Source organism: Coregonus clupeaformis, chromosome 9 (genome assembly GCF_020615455.1).
Source record: "Coregonus clupeaformis isolate EN_2021a chromosome 9, ASM2061545v1, whole genome shotgun sequence".
Lineage (NCBI taxonomy): Eukaryota > Metazoa > Chordata > Actinopteri > Salmoniformes > Salmonidae > Coregonus > Coregonus clupeaformis.
The window spans coordinates 49,667,491-49,694,559 of NC_059200.1; the positions used below are offsets into that span (position 1 = coordinate 49,667,491).

At 43.5% G+C, this 27,069-nt stretch overlaps 1 long non-coding RNA gene across 1 annotated transcript; it reads left to right on the forward strand.

Annotated features, from left to right (window-relative positions):
* The first annotated feature begins 35 nt into the window (after positions 1 to 35).
* Positions 36 to 26,483, forward strand: LOC121574442. The gene is made up of 3 exons (XR_006002199.1): positions 36 to 314; positions 2,329 to 2,483; positions 25,885 to 26,483. It is a non-coding gene; the product is annotated as an uncharacterized LOC121574442 (long non-coding RNA).
* The last annotated feature ends 586 nt before the right edge of the window (positions 26,484 to 27,069 follow it).

Sequence of the window (27,069 nt, forward strand, 5' to 3'; positions counted from 1 at the left end):
ACACCTTTCCCTTTAATTCTATTCACCTTGAAGAGTGGGTACAAAACTTTGCACCGTTCTGCATTATCCTTTGGGATCTGATTATTAATTCCTATTTTCGTGCCAGTGAGTCTTATGCCCAGGCTTTTAACCATTATTTATCTTTAAAGAATGCAAATTTTGCAACGATTGTGCACTCGTATCACTGTCCTCTCTGTCCGAAATGGTGTACACGTTTGATTTTGTCCACAATATCGCCTGGGATCTGAAACGCTTTAAGAAGTCATTTTTTCACCACACTTTCAGGATTTTCACCCTCATTTTCTTTAATACCAGTAAGTACCAGATTTTCTCGCATTGATCTAGTCAGTATTCCATGTAAGGCTTCTCTCAGAAACATGTTCTCCTTTTTATGTTCTTTAACGTCCGTTTCAATAGTATTAACTGTACCTTTTAGCTTGTTTGTTTCTTTCCACATTGTCGCAGCTTTTTCGTCAGTCATCTCGAGGCTCACCTTCATCTCCTTTATTTCTTTACTGACAAGTTCAGGTACGCCCAATTTATCATTTATTGACTTTAGCCGGTCAGTTTCCAGTCTCACCGTACCAGGTGGTGAAAAGCATAAATAATCGGTGTCTGTCAAGGAATTTCTGAGTTTGGTTCACCATTTTTTCCCTGCTTCCTCTCCGACATGTTTTGGCCTTGAATGCGTTCATAATATTTATCAATAAACTTCTCTAGCCTTATACGTTTTTTGGGGTTACTATCCAGCTTGAATGTTATTGCCCACGAGTAAATAGATCAATGTAGTACTACTATTTAGTCAGTTTTAAAGATATTTGTCACGAACGTTGAGAGACGGGTCAGACCAAGGTGCAGCATGAAAAGCGTACATGTTTATTAAACTCAATAAACAAAACAAGAAACAACATAACGTGAAGTCCTCAGGCTATACACATACAAGCCTAACTCAAAACAAGATCCCACAACTAAGGTAGGCAAACAGGCTACTTAAGTATGAACCCCAATCAGAGACAACGAGCGACAGCTGTCTCTGATTGGGAATCACACCCGGCCAAACATAGACACACAACCTAGAACTTAAACATAGAAATAGACTAACTAGAACGTAAACATAGAATATATAACATAGAAACTCACACCTTGACCAAACCAACTAAAGACAACAGGCCTCTCACGGCCAGGGCGTGACAATATTGAATATTGCGATTTCTCATGAGGCATTCTGCACCGCCATCTTCAGTCCGCCATCTCTCTCTTTGACTTAATTGCAAGACTAGAAGCCAAAGATACAACATTCTTTAAGGAACCTTGGACCCCCAACATTTTTGTTTTCCTTAGAGCCAATTACAATAGCCACAATATCAAAAAACGTGTTACTGTACGCATTTTTAATAGGCAGGACCATACAGCACTGAATAAAAGCAAATTTGACTTGGAAAGTTGTCTATTGAACAGCTACCAAAAAGTTAAGTTTACGTTAATCTTAAATATTCATAGTTGATATTTCCATCTATTGTATCTGTGTGTTTACAGGTCTATATTTCGTGAATGCTTTAAGATATCCTAATGTTGTTTATTTCTGAATGTAGGGTATACAATCGACTACTTGTGTTCCACATTTTAGCAATATCAGCGCTTGCAATGTTGGGTTACATGAGCTTATGTGGCCCACCCCCCCTCAAGCCAGGCATTATTCTGGACTGAGTTAAGAGGGTGTATCACAATATCTATCAATTTAACCACTTTTGCAGTAATATATTTTTACACAACCATCCATTTCATATATGGGAGACCTTAGAGATATGGAAAAACATAGTTGTGCATTCTCAGCAACTAAAGAGTGATCAAATTAAGATCCTACATCTGCATGAAGCCAGAGGGTTCCATATAAAATAATGGACACCAGTGGGCCAGGGAACAGAGTTTGACAGGGCTCCCAGCACAAACTGCTACGTGCCAGAGATATGGCCTCTCCAGGCCTTTTGGATTGGTTAAATAAGAGAGGAAGAAGTCAGCAGAGTGCAGTACCTCCCCCTAATGTGAGGGGTTTCTGAGGTCAATAGGGGAATGTAGTCTTCCAAACTGCAGATAGTGAACAGTAGGCTCACCACAGGATACACAGCTCAGCAGCTTGGGCCAAATGGAGAGCAACGACCATCAATAGAACAGGTTGTTTCACGAGTGAGGTGCTAGTCAGAATACTGAGCAGGTCGAGATAAGAGTTGTGCCCTTTAGCAGGAAACAATGGCACTTGGGGTTAGCCAAAAGTTTTGCCCTCATCCATTTATTTCCTGCTGACCACTGAATTTTGTATTCTGTTTGCAGGCAGGACAAGCGAGGCTTAGGGGACACTCTGAGGATCAAAGAGAGAATGCCTGATTAGTGTCACTGAATGGTATTTAATGATGCTGTTCCTCGCTTTATTTATTGCCCAAGGGTCCCAATATCGACAGTGTGATGACCGGGGCAGGATACCTAAGGTAAAGAGTCATCTTGATCATTCTGAAACATTGGACACTGCACATGATCAGTCCAGGGGCATAGCATGTGCCCAAGATTAATCTGTTTCCCTCTGTTGCAGGGCCGTGCAAAACCTTTCAGGGGGCAGGTGCTCAAAATGAAAAAAGGGCACCCCCCCACCACCCTTGATTCTTTTTACTTTCATAATTCATATCTCGAAATTCATAACATACTAACTGTCTCTGTAGCTAATCTTGTAAGATTTTTTAGCATAGGCCTATTTATTTAAGCAAAAACACACTCACTCATCACAAATTGTAAGCAAAATAGTTACAATGCCTCCTAAAGATATGATTGACATCGGGGAAAGAGGGTAGGCTATCAGCTGATCATTGATGTTGATAATTTGATGTAAATCTGTTAGTTAGCATGATATTCTTTGTTACCTTTATAATAACGCATTGCATGCATATCATAGCAGTTGCGTAGTGGCATAGAGCAGTAGAGTAGAGGCGCTTACAGCAGTTGTACACATGGGGACTTTCTTTAGTAGTCTAGGGTCTGTATTTTTCTTTGCCTTTTATAAATGCATTTAATGCAATTCTATGTCATTTTACATGACTGGAGACTTTGGCAGAATCCTTTTTAATACCGCACAAATGATCGAAATGGCAGGCTACTTTCACACTGACAAACTGAGAATCTGAGATTTTTAAAAACAACCTTGTCTTGAATCCATCAATAGCCTACACCTAGATGTGTGGGAACATACATATTGTACAATTTGAGGAGTAAATTATCATCCTAAAAAAGCTTTCCAGTTTCACTGACTCACCCAATGACACAACTCACTCGCCGGCAATGGCCGCGATGCGCTCATGCCAAAAGCCTGCCTCTGTGTTGTTTTACTTTGTAAAACAATGTTCGCTCAATAGGCCTATTTGGAAATGTATGAAATATTAGACAGATTAGAGTCTTCAGTTTTCAGCAGGAGCCATTTGCTTTCCAACGTGTTTTCCCACGATTGTATTTGACATATTGCGAAAGGCCTGACAGATTTGCTGCACATTCCCAACTGTAGGCTATGCCATATTATTGATAAGCTATTGATCCTCTGTGGCTAAATTACAGGCCTTCTCATGGTCTAGTAGGCTATTCTGAATTATTTCATATCTTTCTGAACAGACAGCAGTAATTCTATAACTTTGGCAAATGTATTTACATTTATCAGGGGTGCTGCACCAACTCCAGCACCCTTCCCACAGTTCTGATTCTATAAGGAAATACATGATGAAATGTTGCTGCACATAGGCTTTCAGCCAACCAGACCTAATATTGATTATGATGTAAATCAACTTTTATTAATCAAATGTTATGCGGCTGTGGCAGTACTGTTGATATTTAAACTAGGTAGCTTGCTACACACACCGGACCGGTGACCACATTTCAAACCATGCATGTTTGGATGCCGGGTACAGCGCGTGCACAGTCTCTGTACAAGGAAGACTGGAAAAAAGGCACAACTGGTTGCATATGAGCTCCATACAGGGCAGACCAATGGACGGGGACGGGGTAGGGGTAGGGGTAGGGGTGGGGTGGTGTACTTGGCGACATCACGATGACTTTGGGGCAGTGGGTTCAGAATAAACAAAATATATAATAATTATACCACACCCAAAAGGGCACTTGGCTAGTGGGGGGGCAAAGGGGCAGGTGCTCAGGCACAGGTAGACCCCTATCTGTGCACGTGCATGCTCTGTTGATGACACAGCACCCAGTGCTGTCCTCAAAGCATTTTTTTTTTTCAGCATCAGAGAGAAGTCAAAATATTCAAACTAGCATTTCTCACTTTTCTGTGTCTGTTTCCCCCCTAAAGGCCTCTCTGCAATGTACAGGTTACTTTGAGGTTGCTAGGTTGTCAAGTTGATGTTGATGTTTCCTGACGTTGTTATTTTTAAGTCCTTTTGACTTTTTAAGCATTTCCCATTTTCTTTTGTAACTTTGGCAGCTCCCAATGCTCTCTCAGAGTGCATTGATATTTCAACAACAAACAACTTGATGAAGAATACAATACATCCTACTAATAAGGTGAAATGCTTACTTACAAGCCCTTTCCCAATGATGCAGAGTAAAAATAAGAAAATTAACATACGAGGAATGTGAAGCTACAGAACATTCGGAAAGAATTCAGACCCCTTCAATTTTTCCACATTTTGTTACGTTACAGACTTATTCTAAAATGGATTACATTGTTTTATTCCCCCTCAACACACAATACCCCATAATGACGAAGCAAAAACAGGTTTTTCAATATCACATTTACATAAGTATTCAGACCCTTTACTCAGTACTTTGTTGAAGCACCTTTGGCAGCGATTACAGCCTCGAGTCTTCTTGGGTATGACGCTACAAGCTTGGCACACCTGTATATGGGGAGTTTCTCCCATTCTTCTCTGTAGATCCTCTCAATCTCTGTCAGGTTGGATGGAGAGCGTCACTGCACAACTATTTTCAGGTCTCTCCAGAGATGTTCGATCAGGTTCAAGTCCGGGCTCTGGCTGGGCCACTCAAGGACATTCAGAGACTTGTCCCAAAGCGACTCCTGTTTTGTCTTGGCTGTGTGCTTAGGGTCGTTGTCCTGTTGGAAGGTGAGCGCTCAGGACCCCAGTCTGAGGTCCTGAGCGCTCTGGAGCAGGTTTTCATCAAGGATCGCTCTCTACTTTGCTCCATTCATCTTTCCCTCGATCCCAGTCGCTGCCGCTGAAAATGGATGGTATTGGCCAGGTGGTGAGCGGTGCCTTGTTTCCTCCAGACGTGACGCAGTTCAATCTTGGTTTCATCAGACCAGAGAATCTTATTTCTCATGGTCTGAGAGTCCTTTAGGTGCCTTTTGGCAAAGTCCAAGTGGGCTGTCATGTGCCTTTTACTGAGGAGTGGCTTCCGTCTGGCCACTCTACCATAAAGGCCTGATTGGTGGAGTGCTGCAGAGACGGTTGTCCTTCTGGAAGGTTCTCCCATCTCCACAGAGGAGGTCTGGAGCTCTGTCAGAGTGACCATCGGGTTCTTGGTCACCTCCCTGACCAAGGCACTGCTGCCCAGATTGGTCAGTTTGGCCAGGCGGCCAGGTCTAGGAAGAGTCTTGATGGTTCCACACTTCTTCCATTTAAGAATGATGGAAGCTACTGTGTTCTTGGGGACCTTCAATGCTGCATAATGTTTTTGCTACCCTTCCCCAGATCTGTGCCTTGACACAATCCTGTCTCTGAGCTCTACGGACAATTCCTTCGACCTCACAGCTTGAATTCTGCTCTGACACGCACTGTCAGCTGTGGGACCTTATATAGACAGGTGTGTGCCTTTCCAAATCATGTCTAATCAATTGAATTTACCACAGGTGGACATCAATCAAGTTGTAGAAACATCTCAAGGATGATTAATGGAAACATAGCAAAGGGTCTGAATACTTATGTAAATAAGGTATTTCTGTTTTTATTGGTAATAAGAGCTGTAGAGCTTTGAGCTTTGCGGTCGAGGGCGGTGCATTTGCTGTACCAGGCGGTGATGCAGCCAGTCAAGATACTCTCGATGGTGCAACTCTATAACATTTTGAGGATCTGAGGCCCATGCAAAATCTCTTCAGCCTCCTGAGGGAGAAGAGGCGCAGTTGTGCCCTTTTCACCACTGTGTGGGTGTGGACCAAGTTAAGTCCTTGGTGAAGTGGACACAGAGGAACTTGAAGCTCTCGACCCGCTCCACTACAGCCCTGTTGATGTGGTTGGGGGTGTGCCCCCTGTTTCCTGTAATCCACGGTCAGCTCCTTGGTCTTGCTCACATTGAGGTAGAGGTTGTTGTCCTGGCACTGCACTGCCAGGTCTCTGACCTCCTCCCTGCAGGCTGTCTCATCGATGTCGCTGATCAGGCCTACCACCATTGTGTTGTCAGCAAACTTGATGATGGTTTTGGAGTCGTGCGTGGCCACGTAGTTGTGGGTGAACAGGGAGTACAGGAAGGGACTAAGCACACACACTCCCAGGGGGGGAGAGAGGAGGGGGGGAGCCATGTTGAGGGTCAGCATTGCGAAGGTGTTGTTGCCTACCCTCACCACCTGGGGGCGGCCCGTCTGGAAGTCCAGGAGGTCCCAGGGTCCTAAGCTTGTTGATGAACTTGGAGGGGACTATGGTGTTGAACGCAGAGCTGTAGTCAATAAAGAACATTCTCACATACATAGGTGTTCCTCTTGTCCAGGTGGGAGAGAGCAGTGTGAAGTGCAATTGAGATTGCGTCATCTGTGAATCTGTTGGGGCGTTATGCGAATTGGAGTGGGTCCAGGGTGTCTGGGACGATAGTGTTGATGTGTGCCATGACCGGCCTTTCAAAGCACTTAATAATTACAGATGTGAGTGCTACGGGGCGATAGTTATTTAGGCACGTTGGGAACAGGAACAATGGTGGTCAGCTTGAAATATGTTGGGATTACAGACTGGGAATAGGAGAGGTTGAAAATGTCTGTGAAGACACTTGCCAGCTGGTCTGTGCATGCTCTGAGGACGCACCCTGGTATTCCGTCTAGCCCAGCGGCCTTGCGAGTGTTAACCCGTTTGAAGGTCTTACTCACATCAGCCATGGAGAGCGAGATCACACAGTCGTCCAGAACAGAATGGCTCATTGTTGTTTACCTCGAAGTGAGCATAGAAGACATTCAGTTTGTTAGGGAGGTCTTTGTCACTGGGCAACTCATGGCTTGTTCTCCCTTTGTAATCCGTAATAGTCTGCAAGCCCTGCCACATTCGACGAGGGTCGGAGACCTTGTAGTAGGATTCCATCTTAATCCTAAATGTATCACGGTTCAGGCTAAGCCCCAGATGCAGACACAGATAGTACGAGTCTCAGAGTTTATTATAGTTCAAGGGGCAGGCAATCGGTAGGTCAAGGCAGGCAAAGAGTCATAATCCAAATCAGAGTCAGGCAGATACAGGACACAGACAATCGGTAGGTCAAGGCAGGCAAAGAGTCGTAATGCAAATCAGTGTCAGGCAGGTACAGGGCGGCAGGCAGGATCAGGGTCAGGACAGGCAGAAAGGTCAGAACTGGGAAGACTAGGAAAAGCAAAGACTACAGCACAGGAAACATGTACATGTACATATTACCGCAATTACCTCGACTAACCGGTGCCCCCGCACATTTACTCGGTACCGGTACCCCCTGTATATAGCCTCGCTATAGTTATTAAACTGCTGCTCTTTAATTATTTGTTACTTTTATTTCTTATAATTTCTTTAGTTAATGTTTTTTTGGTATTTTTTTGGTATTCTTTCTTAAAATTGCATTGTTGGTTAAGGGCTTGTAAGTAAGCATTTCACTGTGAGGTTTACACCTGTTGTATTCAGTGCATGTGACAAAGGGCTGAGAGACAGGGGTTTAATTCTAGACACATGGAATGTGGGATGTACAGTTGAAGTCGGAAGGTAACATATACCTTAGCCAAATACATTTAAACTCAGTTTTTCACAATTCCTGACATTTAATCCTAGTAAAAATTCCCTGTCTTACGTCAGTTAAGATCACCACTTTATTTTAAGAATGTGAAATGTCAGAATAATAGTAGAGAGAATGATTTCTTTCAGCTTTTATTTATTAAATTAAACCCTAACACTCAATTAGTATTTGGTAGCATTGCCTTTAAATTGTTTAACTTGGGTCAAACATTTCGGGTAGCCTTCCACAAGCTTCCCACAATAAGTTGGGTGAATTTTGGCCCATTCCTCCTGACAGAGCTGGTGTAACTGAGTCAGGTTTATAGGCCTCCTTGCTCGCACGCGCTTTTTCAGTTCTGCTCACACATTTTCAATAGGATTAAGGTCAGGGATTTGTGATGGCCACTCCAATACCTTTACTTTGTTGTCCTTAAGCCATTTTGCCAAAACTTTGGAAGTATGCTTGGGGTCATTGTCCATTTGGAAGACGCATTTGCGACCAAGCTTTAACTTTCTGACTGATGTCTTGAGAAGTTGCGTTCCACATAATTTGCCATCTATTTTGTGAAGTGCACCAGTGCCTCCTGCAGCAAAGCTCCCCCACAGCATGATGCTGCCACCCCCGTGCTTCACGGTTGGGATGGTGTTCTTCGGCTTGCAAGAACCCCCCTTTTCATGCAAACATAACGATGGTCATTATGGCCAAATTTTTGTTTAATCAGACCTTTTGTACCTGTTTGCTCTAGCATATTCATAAGGTCCTTTGCTGTTGTTCTGGCATTGATTTGCACTTTTCGCACCAAAGTACGTTCATCTCTAGGAAACAGAAGGTGTCTCCTTCCTGAGCGGTATGACGGCTGCATGGTCCCATGGTGTTTATACTTGCGTGCTATTGTTTGTACAGATGAACGTGGTACCTTCAGGTGTTTGGAAATTGCTCCCAAGGATGAACCAGACTTGTGGAGGTCTACAATTTTTTTTCTGAGGTCTTGGCTGATTTCTTTTGATTCCCCATGATGTCAAGCAAAGAGGCACTGGGTTTGAAGGTAGGCCTTGAAATACCTCCACAGGTACACCTCTAATTGACTCAAATGATGTCAATTAGCCTATCAGAAGCTTCTACAGCCATGACATCATTTTCTGGAATTATCCAAGCTGTTTAAAGGCACAGTCAACTTAGTGTATGTAAACTTCTGACCAATTGGAATTATGATAGAGTGAATTATAAGTGAAAAAATCTGTCTGTAAACAATTGTTGGTTAAATTACTTGTGTCATGCAGAAAGTAGATGTCCTAACCGACTTGCCAAAACTATAGTTTGTTAACAAGAAATTTGTGGAGTGGTTGAAAAACAAGTTTTAATGACTCCAACCTATGTGTATGTAAACTTCCGACTTCAACTGTTTATGGAGGGTGTGGTGCAACAGGAGACACAGCAGAGGGGCTAAGAACCTTAGAGATGGGAAAAGGGCCAATAAAACGAGGGGAAAGTTTGCGGGACTCCACCGGGAGGGGCAGATCCCGAGTGGACAGCCATACCCTCTGCCCAAGACGGTAGCGGGGAGAGGGTTCCGGTGGCGGTCTGCCTGTCGTCGATCCCTGGAAGTGGTCTTGAGAAGAGCGACCCGAGCTCTCTTCCAGGTACGGCGACAGCGACGGATGAACATCTGGGCAGAAGGTATGCTGACTTCTTCCTCTTGCTCAGGGAAGAGCGGGGGCTGACAACCCATGGAACACTCGAACGGTGAGAGACCAGTGGCCGAGCAGGAAAGGGTGTTGTGGGCGTATTCCACCCACACAAGTTGCTGGCTCCAGGTGGTTGGGTGGCGGAGATGAGGCAACGAAGAGTCGTCTCCAGGTCCTGATTGTCTTGCTCCCACTGGCTGTTAGATTGGGTGTGAAACCGGAGGACAGGCTGGCCAATACCCCAATGAGGGTGCAGGACGCCTTCCAGAACCGGGACGAGAACTGAGGACCGCGATCGGAGACCATGTCCACTGGACGTCCATGGATCCGGAAGACATGCTGCACCATGAGCTGAGCCGTTTCCTTTTCTGAGGGTAACTTGGGAAGGGGAATGAAATGGGTGGCTTTGGAAAACCTATCCACCACCGTAAGGAAGTGGTGTTCCATCTGAAGGAGGGAGACCCGTGACGAAGTCCAGGGATATATGGGACCAGAGGCAATGAGGAATGGGAAGAGGTTGAAGGAGGCCAGCCGGAGCTTGCCACAGAGTTTTGTTCTGAGCACACACGGTGCAGGCGGCAACGAATGCGGATACGTCAGGAACCAAGGTGGGCCACCAAAAACGTTGTCATACAAAGGCCAGGGTCTGACGGGAGCCAGGATGGCAGTCCAGTTGGGCGGAATGAGCCCATTCCATAACCGGAGAACGGGCAGAGTCCGGGACAAACACCCGGGGTCCGGCTGGGAACGCTGCGGCTCACAGACCTGGTTCTCTATACTCCAGATGAGTGCAGCCGCGAGACAAGAGGTAGGGAGGATGGTCTCGGGGTCTGATAGTGTAGCAGCGGGGCTATAGAGGGGTGAAAGCGCATCCGGCTTCACATTCTTGGACCCTGGGTGGAAGGAAATGGTAAAGTTGAACCGAGTGAATTGCAGGGCCCATCAAGCTTACCTGGAGTTGAGGCGCTTGGCGGTGCGGAGATATTCCAGGTTCTTGTGATCCATCCACAATATGAAAGTGTGTTCTGCCCCCTCTATCCAGTGCCTCCACTCCTCCAACGCCATCTTCACCGTGAGTAGTTCTCGGTTACCCACGTCGTAATTCCTTTCAGTGATGTTGAGACGACGGGAGAGGAAAGCGCAGGGATGCAGCTTTTGGTCTTGGGCCGAACGCTGGGACAGGACAGACTCCACTCTGACATCCGAGGCGTCGACCTCACCATGAACTGCCGGGACGGATCCGGATGGATTAGGATGGGGGCGGTCATGAATCGGTGCCTGAGGTATAAAGCCCCCCGAGGTGGTGTAGTACTCGGAAGAAGGTCGATGGCGCAGTCATAGGGCCGATGCGGAGGAAGCGAGGTGGCATGGGCCTTGCTGAAAACCTCCCAGAGGTCCTGGTATCCCGCGAGAACGGCGGAGAGGTCCGAGGCTTTACCCAACCCCACAAGAAGACGTCTCGGGGCAGGTTGCGCCGACTTCAGGCAATGAGCATGGCAGAACGGGCTCCAACTTTTGATCAAATTAAAATCAAATCAAATGTTATTATTATTATTATTATTATTATTTCTGGGGGTGGGTAGATCAGCTTTAATATTGCAGATAGATTGTAACTTCCATCAATGTCATTGTCTGCATCACTTCCAATCCCCCATGTTTTTTTTTCTCGCAAATATATGTACATATACATAGACATACATACATACACATACATACAGTGGGGAAAAAAAGTTTTTAGTCAGCCACCAATTGTGCAAGTTCTCCCACTTAAAAAGATGAGAGAGGCCTGTAATTTTCATCATAGGTACACGTCAACTATGACAGACAAAATGAGGAAAAAAAATCCAGAAAATCACATTGTAGGATTTTTTATGAATTTATTTGCAAATTATGGTGGAAAATAAGTATTTGGTCAATAACAAAAGTTTCTCAATACTTTGTTATATACCCTTTGTTGGCAATGAAACAGGTCAAACGTTTTCTGTAAGTCTTCACAAGGTTTTCACACACTGTTGCTGGTATTTTGGCCCATTCCTCCATGCAGATCTCCTCTAGAGCAGTGATGTTTTGGGGCTGTCGCTGGGCAACACAGACTTTCAACTCCCCTCCAAAGATTTTCTATGGGGTTGAGATCTGGAGACTGGCTAGGCCACTCCAGGACCTTGAAATGCTTCTTACGAAGCCACTCCTTCATTGCCCGGGCGGTGTGTTTGGGATCATTGTCATGCTGAAAGACCCAGCCACGTTTCATCTTCAATGCCCTTGCTGATGGAAGGAGGTTTTCACTCAAAATCTCACAATACATGGCCCCATTCATTCTTTCCTTTACACGGATCAGTCGTCCTGGTCCCTTTGCAGAAAAACAGCCCCAAAGCATGATGTTTCCACCCCCATGCTTCACAGTAGGTATGGTGTTCTTTGGATGCAACTCAGCATTCTTTGTCCTCCAAACACGACGAGTTGAGTTTTTACCAAAAAGTTCTATTTTGGTTTCATCTGACCATATGACATTCTCCCAATCCTCTTCTGGATCATCCAAATGCACTCTAGCAAACTTCAGACGGGCCTGGACATGTACTGGCTTAAGCAGGGGGACACTTCTGGCACTGCAGGATTTGAGTCCCTGGCGGCGTAGTGTGTTACTGATGGTAGGCTTTGTTACTTTGGTCCCAGCTCTCTGCAGGTCATTCACTAGGTCCCCCCGTGTGGTTCTGGGATTTTTGCTCACCGTTCTTGTGATCATTTTGAACCCACGGGGTGAGATCTTGCGTGGAGCCCCAGATCGAGGGAGATTATCAGTGGTCTTGTATGTCTTCCATTTCCTAATAATTGCTCCCACAGTTGATTTCTTCAAACCAAGCTGCTTACCTATTGCAGATTCAGTCTTCCCAGCCTGGTGCAGGTCTACAATTTTGTTTCTGGTGTCCTTTGACAGCTCTTTGGTCTTGGCCATAGTGGAGTTTGGAGTGTGACTGTTTGAGGTTGTGGACAGGTGTCTTTTATACTGATAACAAGTTCAAACAGGTGCCATTAATACAGGTAATGAGTGGAGGACAGAGGAGCCTCTTAAAGAAGAAGTTACAGGTCTGTGAGAGCCAGAAATATTGCTTGTTTGTAGGTGACCAAATACCTATTTTCCACCATAATTTGCAAATAAATTCATAAAAAATCCTACAATGTGATTTTCTGGAGAAAAAAAATCTAATTTTGTCTGTCATAGTTGACGTGTACCTATGATGAAAATTACAGGCCTCTCTCATCTTTTTAAGTGGGAGAACTTTCACAATTGGTTGTTGACTAAATACTTTTTCACCCCACTGTACATATAAATACATACACATACACGTATATACATGTCCTTTCAAAAAATATATTTCCCTTTATTACTTTCCAACCCCACCACCCCTTCCCTAATTGGAGTAAACTAGTGAACAACAACGTTTAGGCCTCTACTTCCAGCTCATACATACTATATACATTTGACATTTTATGGACACAGTCAATTTTACAATAATTCTATTTTGTTTGTTTTCACTCCTGAACTTCCTCTACCATCAACCTCTACGATCATTTTCATGATGTCCATCCGGTTTGCTTCTATATGCCATATCTCTCCAACTGTGCTCCTTCACAAAAGCTCTCAACCTATAACCTATATACACTTATTATGGACACAGCATGCCCTACATTAGTTATCTTGCTGTTATTAGTTGTTGTTAGTTGTTATTAGTCCCATCCTTCAGCTCCATTTAACACCTCCCATCTGTCTCTTTACACCATCCATATAGGATTTCTATTTGCCATATCTTGTTCAACTGTACTGTGATGTTTCACAAAAGTTCTGAACCTTTCTATTCTCATTGTTTCTACAGATTATAAATTGATAATAAACATTTTTGCTAAAAGAATTATTATATTATTGATCGATTGACTATGACTTTTCAGATCACCCAGTAGAGCTATCTGCAGGGTTAGCTCCAGGTAAATATTGCAATCCTTCAGCCATTCCTGTACCTGTGACCAAAAACAAGCCACAAATGGACAGTACCAAAACAAATGATCTAATGATTTTGTCTCTTTGCAGCAAAATCTGGAGAGCTGGGAAGATTCTATCCCCCATATAAATAACATTCTATAGGTAGCAAGAATTTTGTATAATAATTTACATTTAAAAATTCTAAGTTTTGAATCCAGCGTCGTTTTAGCGTATCAGTTCATAAACACTATGCCATGGAATCGGTACGTCAAAAATTTCTTCCCAACAATTTTGCAACTACAGTGGGGAGAACAAGTATTTGATACACTGCCGATTTTGGAGGTTTTCCTACTTACAAAGCATGTAGAGGTCTGTAATTTTTATCATAGGTGCACTTCAACTGTGAGAGACGGAATCTAAAAGCTGTAATTATTTGGTAGTAATTTTGGGTAGAGCAGACAGTGAGAGGTTGTAATCTGAATAAAGGGAAAAAGGCCATTCTTGAACATGGGGTGAGAAAATCTTTCTATTTGCTAGAGAACCAGTTCGGATTTAAGTATAACTTTTGTATTACTGAAGTTTTTAGTGATATGTCTAATGCTTTAATAGTTAATAATTTATGTCCCCTGAATTCATATTCATTATATAAATAGGCCCGTTTAATTTTGTTATTGGTCACATACACGTGTTTAGCAGATTTTATTGCGGGTGTAGCGAAATGCTTGTGCTTCTATCTCTGACAGTGCAGTAATATCTAACAAGTAATATCTAACAATTTCACAACATCTAAGTAAGGAATGAATTAAGAATATATACATATATGGACAAGCGATGTCAGAGCTGCATGGACTAAGATACAGTTGAATAGTATAGAATACAGTATATACATATGAGAGTAATGCAAGATATGTAAACATTATTAAAGTGGCTAGTGTTCCATTTATTAAAGTGGCCAGTGATTTCTAGTCTATGTTTATAGGCAGCAGCCTCTAATGTGCTAGTGATGGCTGTTTAACAGTCTGATGGTCTTTAGATAGAAGCTGTTTTTCAGTCTCTCAGTCCAGGCTTTGATGCACCTGTAATGACCTCGCCTTCTGGATGATAACGGGGTGAACAGGCAGTGGCTCGGGTGGTTGATGTCCTTGATTATCTTTTTGGCCTTCCTGTGACATTGGGTGCTATAGGTGTCCTGGAGGGCAGGTAGTTTGCCCCCGGTAATGCGATGTGCAGACCGCACCACCCTCTGGAGAGCCTTGCGGTTGCGCGCGGTTCAGTTGCCGTACCAGGCGGTGATACATCCCGACAGGATGCTCTCAATTGTGCATCTGTAAAAGTTTGTGAGTGTTTAAGGTGCCAAGCCAAATGTCTTTAGCCTGCTGAGGTTGAAGAGGCTCTGTTGCGCATTCTTCACCACACTGTCTCTGTGGGTGGTCTATTTCAGATTGTCAGTGATGTGTACGCCAAGGAACTTGAAGCTTTCCACCTTCTCCACTGCGGTCCTGTCGATGTGGATAGGGGGTGCACCGTCTACTGTTTCCTGAAGTCCACGATCATCTCCTTTGTTTTGTTGACGTTAAGTGAGAGGTTATTTTCCTGGCACCACACTCCCTGTAGGCTGTCTCAAACCCACAATCCAGTCCACAAGGGGATTGTGTCTCCGGAGCCATGAAAACCCCAACACAACGGGTACCTGAGGGGATTCGATAAGTAGAAACTGGATCGACTCGCTGTGGTTGCCTGACACTCGCAGGTTGATAGGAACCGTGTTGTGGGTGACTCTGCCAACAGAACGCCCATCCAGCGCTCTGACGTCCATGGGAATGGAGAGGGTTTGATTGGGGATTCCCAACTCAGACACCAGGGTAGCGTCCATAAAACTCTCGTCGGCCCCAGAGTCAACGACTACCCGGAGAGATTTGGACCGGTCACCCCACAGCAGGATGGCATGGAGAGGGGTACGAGTAAGGGGTGACTGGACATTCTCCGTAATGCCCACCAGTGTACTTATACCTCCTGATGAACCGAGTCTTTTAACAGGACAGGTAGAAATGTAATGACCTGTTGTCCCACAATACAGACAGCTCTTGGTGTTCAGTCTGTGTAACCATTCGGCAGGAGACAATCTAGCTCTGCCAAGATGCATAGGCTCCGGAGGAGGCGAGTCGGCAACCCTCTGTGATTTCTGAGAGAACTCGGGTGACATCGGATTCACTCAGAAGTGTAGACTTCGGGGATTTCCGGGATTCCTCGGAGGTGAGGTGGAAATCGAGGACGAGCGAGGGCGACAGGGAACAGACTCCCTCTCCCTCCTACATTCCCGTAGCCGTCCATCGATCCGGATGGTCAAGGCTATGAGGGATTCGAGGTCCACGGGCAGCTCCCGGGCTGCGAGCTCGTCTTTAATCACCTCCGATAATCCGTGAGGAAACATGTCGAACAAGGCTTTCGGGTTCCAGGCACTCTCAGCCGCCAACGAGCGAAAATCTACTGCATAGTCTGCCACACTACGGGGGTCTTGACGTATTTGGAGCAGCTGACGAGCAGCCTCTCTCCCAGACAATGGAGAATCTAACACTTTTCGTACCGCCGTCACAAACTCCTCCAGACTGAGGCAAACGGTGGACTGCTCTCACACCGCCGTAGCCCAGGCGAGTGCCCTCCCGGACATCAGCGTTATGAGGTACGCTATCTTCGAGCGGTCCGAGGGGAATGAAGAAAGCTGCAGCTCGAAGATGAGGGAGAACTGGAAGAGAAAAGCCAGGCAGGTTCCAGAATCTCCAGCGTAGCGCTCCGGAGGAGGTAAGCGAGGTTCTCGAGACACCGGGGAAGGCTGGGAAGAAGTGCCGCTGGTGGCGGGGTTGCTGAGAGTCAATGGAATAACGGTAGTTGCTGGCTGCCTAACAGACAATCCGTGGACTTTCTTCAGCACTGTATGAAAAGCACAGTCATGGTGTTCCGCCAAAGTCTGGAATCCTTACATAAGGTTGTGAAGTAACTCCTTGTGTCTTCCAATGGTGGCTCCGTGGGAGGAGACGGCATCGTGGAGCTGGTCCGAGTCTGCTGGGTCAGTCATGGCCAGTTCGTACTATCATGGCTCAGGCTAAGACCCAGATGCAGACACAGGAGGCAGATAGTATAAGTCTCAGAATTTATTGTAGTACAAGGGGCAGGCAATCGGTAGGTCAAGGCAGGCAAAGAGTCGTAATCCAAATCAGAGTCAGGCAGGTACAGGACGGCAGGCAGGATCAGGTTCAGGACAGGCAGAAAGGTCAGAACTGGGAAGAATAGGAAAGTCAAAAACTAGAGCAAAGGAAACATGGGAACACACTGGTAGGACTTGACGGGACAAGACGAACTGGCAACAGACAAATAGAAAACACTGGAATAAATACATGGGGAATAATGGGGACAAATGGGAGACACCTGGTGGGGGGTGGAGACAAGCACAAGACAGGTGAAACAGATCAGGGCGTGACAATATTGTCCTTTTGCATGTTTGATGGCTCATTGGAGGTCGTGGCAAGATTTATTGTACGTGTTCATGTCCATATCCCGTTCCTTTTACGTGGATGCCCCCTGTAATCCATGGCTTTTGGTTTGGGTACGTACTTACGGTTACTGTAGCAAACTCCTCGATGTCATCGGATGAGTCCCGGAACATATTCCAGTTTGTACTAGCGAAACAGTCCTATAGCCTAGTGTCCGCTTCGTCAGACCACTTCCGTCACTGGTACTTCCTGTTTAAACTTTAGTTTGTAAACAGGAAGCAGGAGGATAGAGTCATATTCTGATTTGCCGAAAGGAGGGCGAGGGAGGGCCTTGTATGCGTTTCTGTGGGTAGAATAAAAATGGTCCATAGTTTTAGCGCCTCTTGTGGCACAGGAGATGTGTTGGTAAAACTTGGGTAAAACTTTTTAACATTTCCCAAGTTAAAATCTTCAGCTATGGATATGCGGTTCTGGGTGTCCTGTTTCATGTTTGTTTAGCCTGGTGGTGTTGGCTTGTGGTGGGATGTAGATAGAAGTGATGAAAATAGATGTAATAGATGTAATATCTCTGAAGGTAAAAGGGTCTGCAATTTACCATGAGACTAGTTGAGCATCTGGAGCAATTGTGGGTTCAATTACATTTGAGTCATTTAGCAGAAGCTCTTATCCAGAGCGACTTACAGTTAGTGAGTGCATACATTTTCATACTGGCCCCCCGTGGGATTCGAACCCACAACCCTGGCGTTGCAAACACCATGCTCTACCAACTGAGCTACACGGGGCTACAGGATCAAATTGGCCAGAAACAAATAACTTTCTTTTGAAACTAGTCAGTCCATTCTTGTTCTGAGAAATGAAGGCTATTCCATGCAAGAAATTGCCAAGAAACTGAAGATCTCGTACAACGCTGTGTACTACTCCCTTCACAAAACAGCGCAAACTGGCTCTAACCAGAATAGAAAGAGGAGTGGGAGGCCCTGGTGCACAACTGAGCAAGACATTAGAGTGTCTAGTTTGAGAAACGTCTCACAGGTCCTCAACTGGCAGCTTCATTAAATAGTACCCACAAAACACCAGTCTAAATGTCAACAGTGAAGAGGCGACTCCGGGTTGCTGACCTTCTATGCAGATTTGCAAAGAAAAAGCCATATCTCAGACTGGCCAATAAAAAGAAAAGATTAAGATGGGCAGTCTGAGATATGGCTTTTTATTTTGTGAAGTGCTTGGCGGTCATAGGTGAACCTTTCTGTACAACAAAAGTAAATATAAAAATAAAAAAAGTTGGGTCGGAACTCTTAAGATGTCTCTTGAGTCTATACTCCTTAGAGAAGGCTGGCTCTCAAACAGGCTTTGACAAAGGGCCTATTTTCCATCAGACTGTTTAGTTGCGATGACCTTGGTGGAGGGAGGAGTGATTTGGTGCGGGAGGTGTCAGAAAGGCTCTTTTTATGGCCACATCAAGTCACGGCTCTGTCTGACTCATCCAAGACTCAGCTGTCCATTTTGTCTCATTTATGAGTTGGAAATTGTTCTCCAGCAGTCTGACTTTGAAAATAAAGGTAGAAGGAGGAGGAGATGTGGTAGACGAATGGCTCTATTTTCGGCTGGCGCTAGGTGGCGCTCGTGTCAAACGCACGTTCGTGGGCAATGTCAACCTGTTAAAGCCAGGCTCTTCTATTTTCAAATGGTTGCGCAAGGTTTGGTCATTTACCTGTCTTATATCAGCTCGCTTGCGCTCAGATGGGAGGAGTGGAAATATTTGAGGGGTGTCCTTAAAAACGTGATCCAAAGTGCTAATCTCAGGCAGTGCTGGTAGGGATATTTAAGACCAACCAAAAGCTGGTTTAAGCAGTAACGTGGTTGGTTATGGCATTAATATTGACAGTGGGAACGCAGCCTATCCAGGCGTGACACACACTGCCCATATGCGCATGGAACAAGAGTAATGTGCTTTTGGTGCCTGTATACTTCATATTTAGAAACATAAAAAGCGAATGTTTTTTCACATTTCATTTTATTTTATTTCAAACCACGCATAGCCTCCCCTCCTCTCAATGAAGGCTATATATTTTTTTGTCCAGGCAAATGCAATCACGAAGTAGTCAAGACTGTCGATAAAGGGTTTGGCTCGTGAGAACGTTCTTGGCGTGCATGCAATGCAACTTCTAGAGAAGTGTGAATGTGATCTCTTTATCCAGCTGCATGTGGATGTGTGTAAAACCCTCTACAGTCTAAGTTGCCTTGTCTGTATTATACACCCACAGGGAGCAATTATGGTACCTGTAACTGTATTTAGACATAGCCTACTTCAAACAAGTTGTTTCGTTTTTATTAGAATTTGATTTGAATTATACGTCTTTTTGGGCCTTATCAATAACCTAGTGAATTTTATATTGCTTATTGACTGCGTTTGTCCACAGACTGCAATTTATAGTAGACCTAGCCCTATATCCTATGTTTAACAATGTATAGTATTTCCACATTGAAGCAATGTGGACTGCAAACATGTTCAACATATTTTGCAAATATGGGGCAGGCTATAACAGACTTACATTAGAATTGGAGTTGATGACAATGCAATACATTTTTTTACATTTTAGTAATTTAGCAGACGCTCTTATCCAGAGCAACTTACAGTTAGTGAGTGCATACATTTTCATACTGGCCCCCCGTGGGAAACGAACCCACAACCCTGGCGTTGCAAGTGCCATGCTCTACCAACTGAGCTACAGGGAACCAATACATAAAAGACCATAAATACACAACTTGAAGCAACCACATATTTAGCCATGGAGCATGTTCTGATTGGCCAGTGAGGGGCCAAGCCTAGACAAACCCACAACTTGTTTATTCATCAAAACCCAACCTTTTCACGCCAGGAACTGCGCCCATAATTATGGTTGTGAAAATATCAACAATATTTCTGACACACCCCCAAACCTTTAGCGCTACCGCCAGTGCTTAAATTTACCATTGCGTTAGGTTTGTTCAAATAAAGCCGATAGTCTCCATGGAAACATGAATGTGTGAAGTCGCTGGAGTTCCTGTCTCTCCATCTGGATAACGTGTCTGTTGAGGCTACAGCTCCCGAGCATTCCTTAAATTACTTCACCCGCAGCTATATGTTTGGCGACCCGGCTGTTAACTACAGTATGTTACGTCACTGATCACAGGCCAACATAAAACCTAATTTTCCAAGCTGTTGGACCCATCAGTATGAAGTGTTCTACATTACACTTCTACAATGTCATTCTTTATGCCATATATGTCATTATTCCTAACACTATTTTTGTTTCATTGCAAGAATACTTACATGAACGTAAGTGAGCATAACATACACATTGGAACTGAGTGATGTAACACAGACTGACTGGCATGTGCTAGTGCCACCGCAGGCTACCCTATAGACTGTTGCATCTTTAATCACAAAGTAGCATAGGAGAAATGGGAGGCACTTTTTCTACACATTGCTTAATGATATTGAGCTGAACAGTGATTAGGACGGGTAAAGAATGACTACAGCTATTTGTCTCACATCCTTGTATAGCTCCATACATTAAATTATGCTTATTTATAACCTTTGAGATATTGGTCAATGGTGACATGTTGTACATGCATTCTTGGACTGTTGGTTCAATGTCCTTGTCGTATGACAACATAACCTTGGCTCACAAAGTCAAAGCATGTACAGTAGATGTATGATGGGGATGACAGCTCCAAGTAGGTGAGACGAGGGGGCGCTACCGGCCCAGCCAAGCAGCAGTCTGATAGGGGAGGAAGTTGGGGGCTACCTGAGTGGGGGGGCTGGGGGGTGTAGTAACTAGTAAGGGAGGTTTCCTGTAAATATTTCACTAGTCCTCCCCGGACCCCATGCAGTGGCCGAGGCAGAGCACAAGTAATGGTATGCTGTTACAGAACCCAGCAGGCAAAAGTTGAGCAGAATTGGGTCCCTTGTTCATTTCCCAGCTTGCTCCATATCAGTCACAGCAATTATTCATGCCACAATAAAAGATAACAAAGTTAAAAATCTAAACAGACGGTGCCTTAGTATCGACTTAATTACAACAACACTCACCTTGGCAGAGGCAAAAAGGGGCGCCCGCGGATATCCCGCCGCCATGTCTGCTTGGGAAAGGGAGAAGCACTCTTTCTGTCTAGTCATCATGGGGGCGTAGCCACGTGTGGAGTGGAAGGAAGGCACTAGCAGAAGGTTAATGTCAAGTGTGTGTGTTTTCATAACCATTTCAAAGTTTCATTACCTCACTCAAATTGATAGGGTTTAATTTGATTACCTGCCTGAGCTCTCTGTCTCAGACTCTCACAGCAGATTTGCTGTAGGCTGACTGCCCCAGATTGTGAACCTGAGGTTCATTAGGAACTACAAGCTACTCTCCCTCCTATGACTGAGGAGATCAATTAAATGCTCTGTCTGCAGCTATCGTTGCAACTGCCAGTCAGGAGCGGGCAGGTAGGCAGGCTGGAATCAATTCAGTGGGGAACCGTGTGGGCCTTCTACACCTTCAGAGAAGGCCTAACGATTAATAAAATAATTGTTGTAGTTTTAAAATATACATTTCGTTTGAATTTCTTTTCAATAATATTTCAATAATATTCTAATTATGTGATTATTTTCAATGAAATTCAGATTTAATCTTTTCAGTTTTTGTTGGAAAGGAAAGGGTTAACACTGAAGAGACAAAAATATTCAATCAGGATTTTTCTTTGGTGGTCTGGATAGATAAATCTAACTAGCTAAGTCAGCCATTGGCTAGGCCTTCAGAAGCTAAATAGAAGGCATCTGCCATTCAACTGTATTAGGGCAAAATCACGTTTTGACTTGTAATGGGTGGGAACATTTTTACAAAAAGTATGGAAACTTCTGCCTTCTCAAAGGCTGACAGGTCACTGAGCAATAGCAAGCAGTAGTTTTTCCAAGCACTAGCTAGCTAGCTTTTGTTGTAGGCTACTGTGCAGTGGCTGCAGCATTTGTTATCGAAGAGGATGTTGTTGCTAATTTGTTAGCTTCGCCCTTTTCAAGATTCACTTTCAACAAGAAGTTTCATTTCAAATGATCATCATCTGGTGAGTGGAACTGTTTTTTTTATTGAAGCTCACTTGCTGTTGTTAGCTATCTCTTTGAAGATATTTTATGTGTGTGAAACATTGTTTTATTTAAACTTTAGATCACTGGTTACTTTGTGTTCTGAATGTGACAAAGATGTTTGGAATGTGAAGTAATAGTTGTACATTTCGATTGGGAAATGCTTAGCCTAGTGGTTCTGTTTTTTATTCTTACGATTGGGACCTACTGGCTTATTATGTCTGAGGGAATGGACTGCTTATTCTTTAACATCATGCAGTCTATCTATCAGCCCTATGTGTATTACAAAAAGTCACCAACTAGGAGTGCTCTGGTATTATGGTTGCTGTCCTTTCAGCATCACAAGCCTGTCACACTCACGTGTCACTTTTGGCGATAGTGTGATAGTTCATGTTTCTGTTATTTTTCGTGATTTTTGAGTTTGGTAAAACGTGTTGGAAGATTTTTTGCCTTACATGTTTGCAATTTAATAATGGATTGAGCGAGGAGTCTCCCCCTGCCTCCTGAGCCAGGAGTCCTGATCTGTATAAACCAGATCCATTCCATTTACTCTCTGCCTGCCTGTCTAAGCATTTGTGGGAAACTTAAGAAGCAGTGGTTTTTAAGAGGCTTTGGTGCTCTCAGAAATTATCCCTTTCTTGAAGGATGACTATAAAGTGATCACTGCATAAAATAATGTAGAGCCATGATGGCCTTTCCTCTTAATGTTTTTGAAAACGATCATGATTTTAATGATTTTAATATTACAGTTGTGGGTGGGTCTAATATCCTCTGTTCTTCTCTTGGCCAGTAATGCTATTAGAAAGTTAAGATGTAAGATTCTTTGCTGATCTAGCTACTGTTATTTTAATACCCTGCAGGACTCACTCATACTTAAAAAGCATATCATTATTAAGACATGCAGTTTGTGTGGTAAAGGGGACAAAATAGTTTTCCCTGGCAATTCATCCGTAAGGGAGAAAGGGGTATGTTGAGCCATGTTTTACATTCAGGGTCACTACGTCAAGGGAGAAATAGTATTATTTCTAACAGATATATCTACATATTATTTCAGGATGTTGTGTATCCCTGGAAATAATCAATTCATGTAAACGTAACAGTTTTGAAAACATACCTTGTCCCAAGAAAAAGTGGTCTCTTGGCACTACTTACCCTTTGTATGTTGAGCATAGTGTTGGGGTAAGTGGGTGATGGTGTCCTGTGATGGTGCTGGTAGGTCAAAGTTTAATTCATGGAATGGGGGTGTGGTATATTGTATATCTTAAATATGTGCCTACATTCAGATATAGATCTCTCTGTTCAATATCATGTACCCTTCCATTTCTTTATCAGTTGTCTGGGACAGGGATGTTGTTTCGATGTCCTCTGAGGAGCCTCCACAAGTTGAGTTGTCAACTAACCTGAATTCAACATGAAATTAATCAAAAAAGTCACCATGTCATTGGATTTAGGTTTAAAGTTGAGTGAAAAAAAGACGAAATTCCCTTGAGTTCATATGCATGACACATTGCAAAAATACTATGCTTAAAACTGACAGTGTGTAATCATTATTTGTATGGGTTATGGTGGCCATTGGCTCAACCAACCCCAAGGCAAACATTTTGAATATATTAGCCCACACAGCTACAAAGATAGCACTTTCATGCTAGGTTTAGGACCTCGTATTGTAGCTTATAGAGACCCCAGCTGATGTACAAAACTATCTTAAAACTATCTACTTTGGTTTAGATACAAGCATCATGAAACCTTTAACACAATAAATTAATTTGACTTTGTGAAAATCAAATTTTTGTACCTAACTTGCTTACCACTTTTTCATGTGGTTTCTTCCTTCACAGACTCCATGACCTCTTCCTAAATATTTGGTCACATTATACATTTTGTCTTTGGTTTCATAGAAACAATGGGTGGCTCAACTAACTCTTTAGCCCAACTCACCCAACTCTGCCCTATCATAAACTACTTAAATGATCCATCATCCACTGATACCTTACGTATTCCTTTTTTTAAATTTCTCATTTCAAGAAGCAGGAAGCAACTCTAAGCAACTCTTGCTGCCCTCCTGACTTGACACACTGAAAGCAGAGACGGTTTCTGCAAAGAGATGGGCACATCTTAGGTTGTGTTGGCTATTTCACTTGAAGTGATGTCAAAGACTCCACATTTGCATGGATAAGGCCAGCCATGTAATGAGAGATTAATTCTAATGCCTCACCCACATTAATAATACCTGCCTGGGAGCAAACGGCTCTCAAATACTGCCAAGGAGCAAAGCAAGCACAGCTATGAATAATACATTATACATAATAACAGTGGCAAATGTTGCTCTCTAAACGGACACAAGCCCTGAGGGTTCAAGGAAGCTTGGCATAGAGAAGAAAAACAGCAGGTGACAGGAGAGGTCCTGGATAAGAAGTGAAGTGTTCCACTTCAAACACTGATGGGGGAGCAGCATCTAATGGGCTGTGTGTGATGGCAGGATGTGGATAAGCTGTAGTCTCTCTCACCAGGCAGCTGTGAGAAGAGACTTTATAACCAACAGCTCAGTGTTCCACCTTCTCACCCTCAATGTGATAGACGGGGTGTCATGGGGGCAGAGAGCAGGGTGCACCATCATGGTAGATAATCCAACATGTGAGACCACTGGCATGCCAATGAGAGCTGACAGCATGATTAGTGCAGGACTTGATTGTGAGCTCAGGATTGACCCCTAAAGTAGGACCATGACTCCTTGGGTCAGTCAAGCTGGAGGGAGAATTATCCTGCCTCCTCGTTTCATGACTTACTTCCTGTGTTGACAGACAATGGCTGAGCCCCAAAGGGCACCCTATTCCCTACAGATGTAGGACCTTAATTTGATCACCCTGTTTCAGGAGAACTGTCCTGCAATGCAGGAAAGGTAAAACTTGTAGTGTATTTGAAGTTGAAAAAGGCTTCTGAGGTTGTCATTTCCACTTTGAAATTTCAGACTTGATTTTCCTTTACGAAAAATTTATCAACCCCTACACAATTGTCCATTAATTATAATCCAAATAATAATTCACATTTGCTGTTGCTGCAGGATTATTTTCCTGCTTCAGCAATCTGGCTCAAATTAAGATCCTACATCCTGTATATAGTCACTAATAGGGTGCCATTAGGGACGCAGCCACCTACTGTGTCCCTGGGATTATTGATCTAGGTATTTGTATGAGAACCACTCTATCCTGGCAGTTAAAGAAGAGGAGTAAACAGCTATTCTAGCCTCAGTCTATAGGTAATCCAGGTCACAATGGGTTAAAGGCTTATTATTCAATCTAGCCAAAGAAAATGTCCAATATATTCTCACCAAAACCCATTCTATACCATACTTCTGTGTGGGTGTACCATTTGTGATGAATATCACTTTCTATTGTGAAGATTGTGTACCAAGAGCAGAGACTGGGGGAATAAGCTCTTACTCTGTGAGAGTTCCATTTATCAGTTGAAGTTTTCTCCCTCCCTCTTTGTATGGACTGTGTTTTCCAGCCACCTTGTAAAAGCAGTGAACTACTCGGCAGTGACAGACCATAATGAACAATGACCTCTAAGCTCCTTTCATTACATAAACCTGTCCATTGCTTTAAGAGTTAGATGTCCCTTACAAAAAAAACACATTAAAAAAAATAATGTGTTAATTTTTCCACCACTTCCAGCTACATCTTGTCTCCCATCCAGGGACCGACCAGGACGGACCCTGACATGCTTCATAGACCAACCAGCTGTGGGATGCAGGGAGCTGTATAGGGCCGTGAGCAAACAAGAAAATGCACATTCAGAGGCGGCGCTCCTAGTGACAGGTGATTTTTATGCACGGTTCCAAATAAATGACATTGTTACATGCTCCTCCCACCATGTTATCTACATAATTAAATGTCCATGTGGGTTGTGTTATGTAGGTAAAACCTCATGTTCTCTCAAACAAAGAATTTGTGAACATAACAATTCAATCAGAAGAAACGACAGGGATTATTCAGTCACAGTACCATTTTAATGACCAAAAACATTACATTTCTATCTTTAGATTTTGTGGCATAGAGAAGGTCAAGATATCAGACAGGGGAGGTGATATAAATAAAAATCTGAGCAAAAAATAATGTTTTTGGATTATTATTATTCCCAAAAGGTCTTAGTGATGAAATGCCCATGCAGGTTATGTTGTAAATGTGAACATGAACTAATGCCTTGTCGTTAACCACCAGTTTTTTCTTACAGTGTACCTAATGATTTATGAAAACATACTTGATAGGTCGATGTCCTCATTGTGGTTTTACACAAGTGTTTAATACATTTTATGTACACAATTTATTTGAATATTCATGAAATGCACATTGTTATATTTGGTAACCAAATTCGATGCATTGAATGGATGTGGGTGGAGCAAGGTCTACATAATTAACAAAACTCACAAAAGCTCTGATGAAGGCCTTGAGGCCTATACGTAAAGCCTAATAAAGAACTGTGATACTAGCAAGAGCAGCATGCAGGTAGATTTTTTGTCTCATGTTATTCAATTGTGATCATGCACCTGCAACAAAGATAGCTCAAATGTGCGAGCGCCTTTTGAATTTTGAATACAGGGAAACTGAAATCTGTCTTACCTCATTTTTACCAGCATGTCACCTGTGCAACTAGAGGCGAAAAAACTTTAGATCACATTTGCTCCACACACAGAAACTCATACAAAGCTCTCCCTTGCCCTTTATTTGGCAAATCTGACCATAACTCTATCCTCCTGATTCCTGCTTACAATGAAAAACTCAAAGAGGAAGTACCAGTGACACGCTCAATATGGAAGACTGTTTCGCTAGCACAGACTGGAATATGTTTTGGAATTCATCCGTTAACATTGAGGAGTTTACC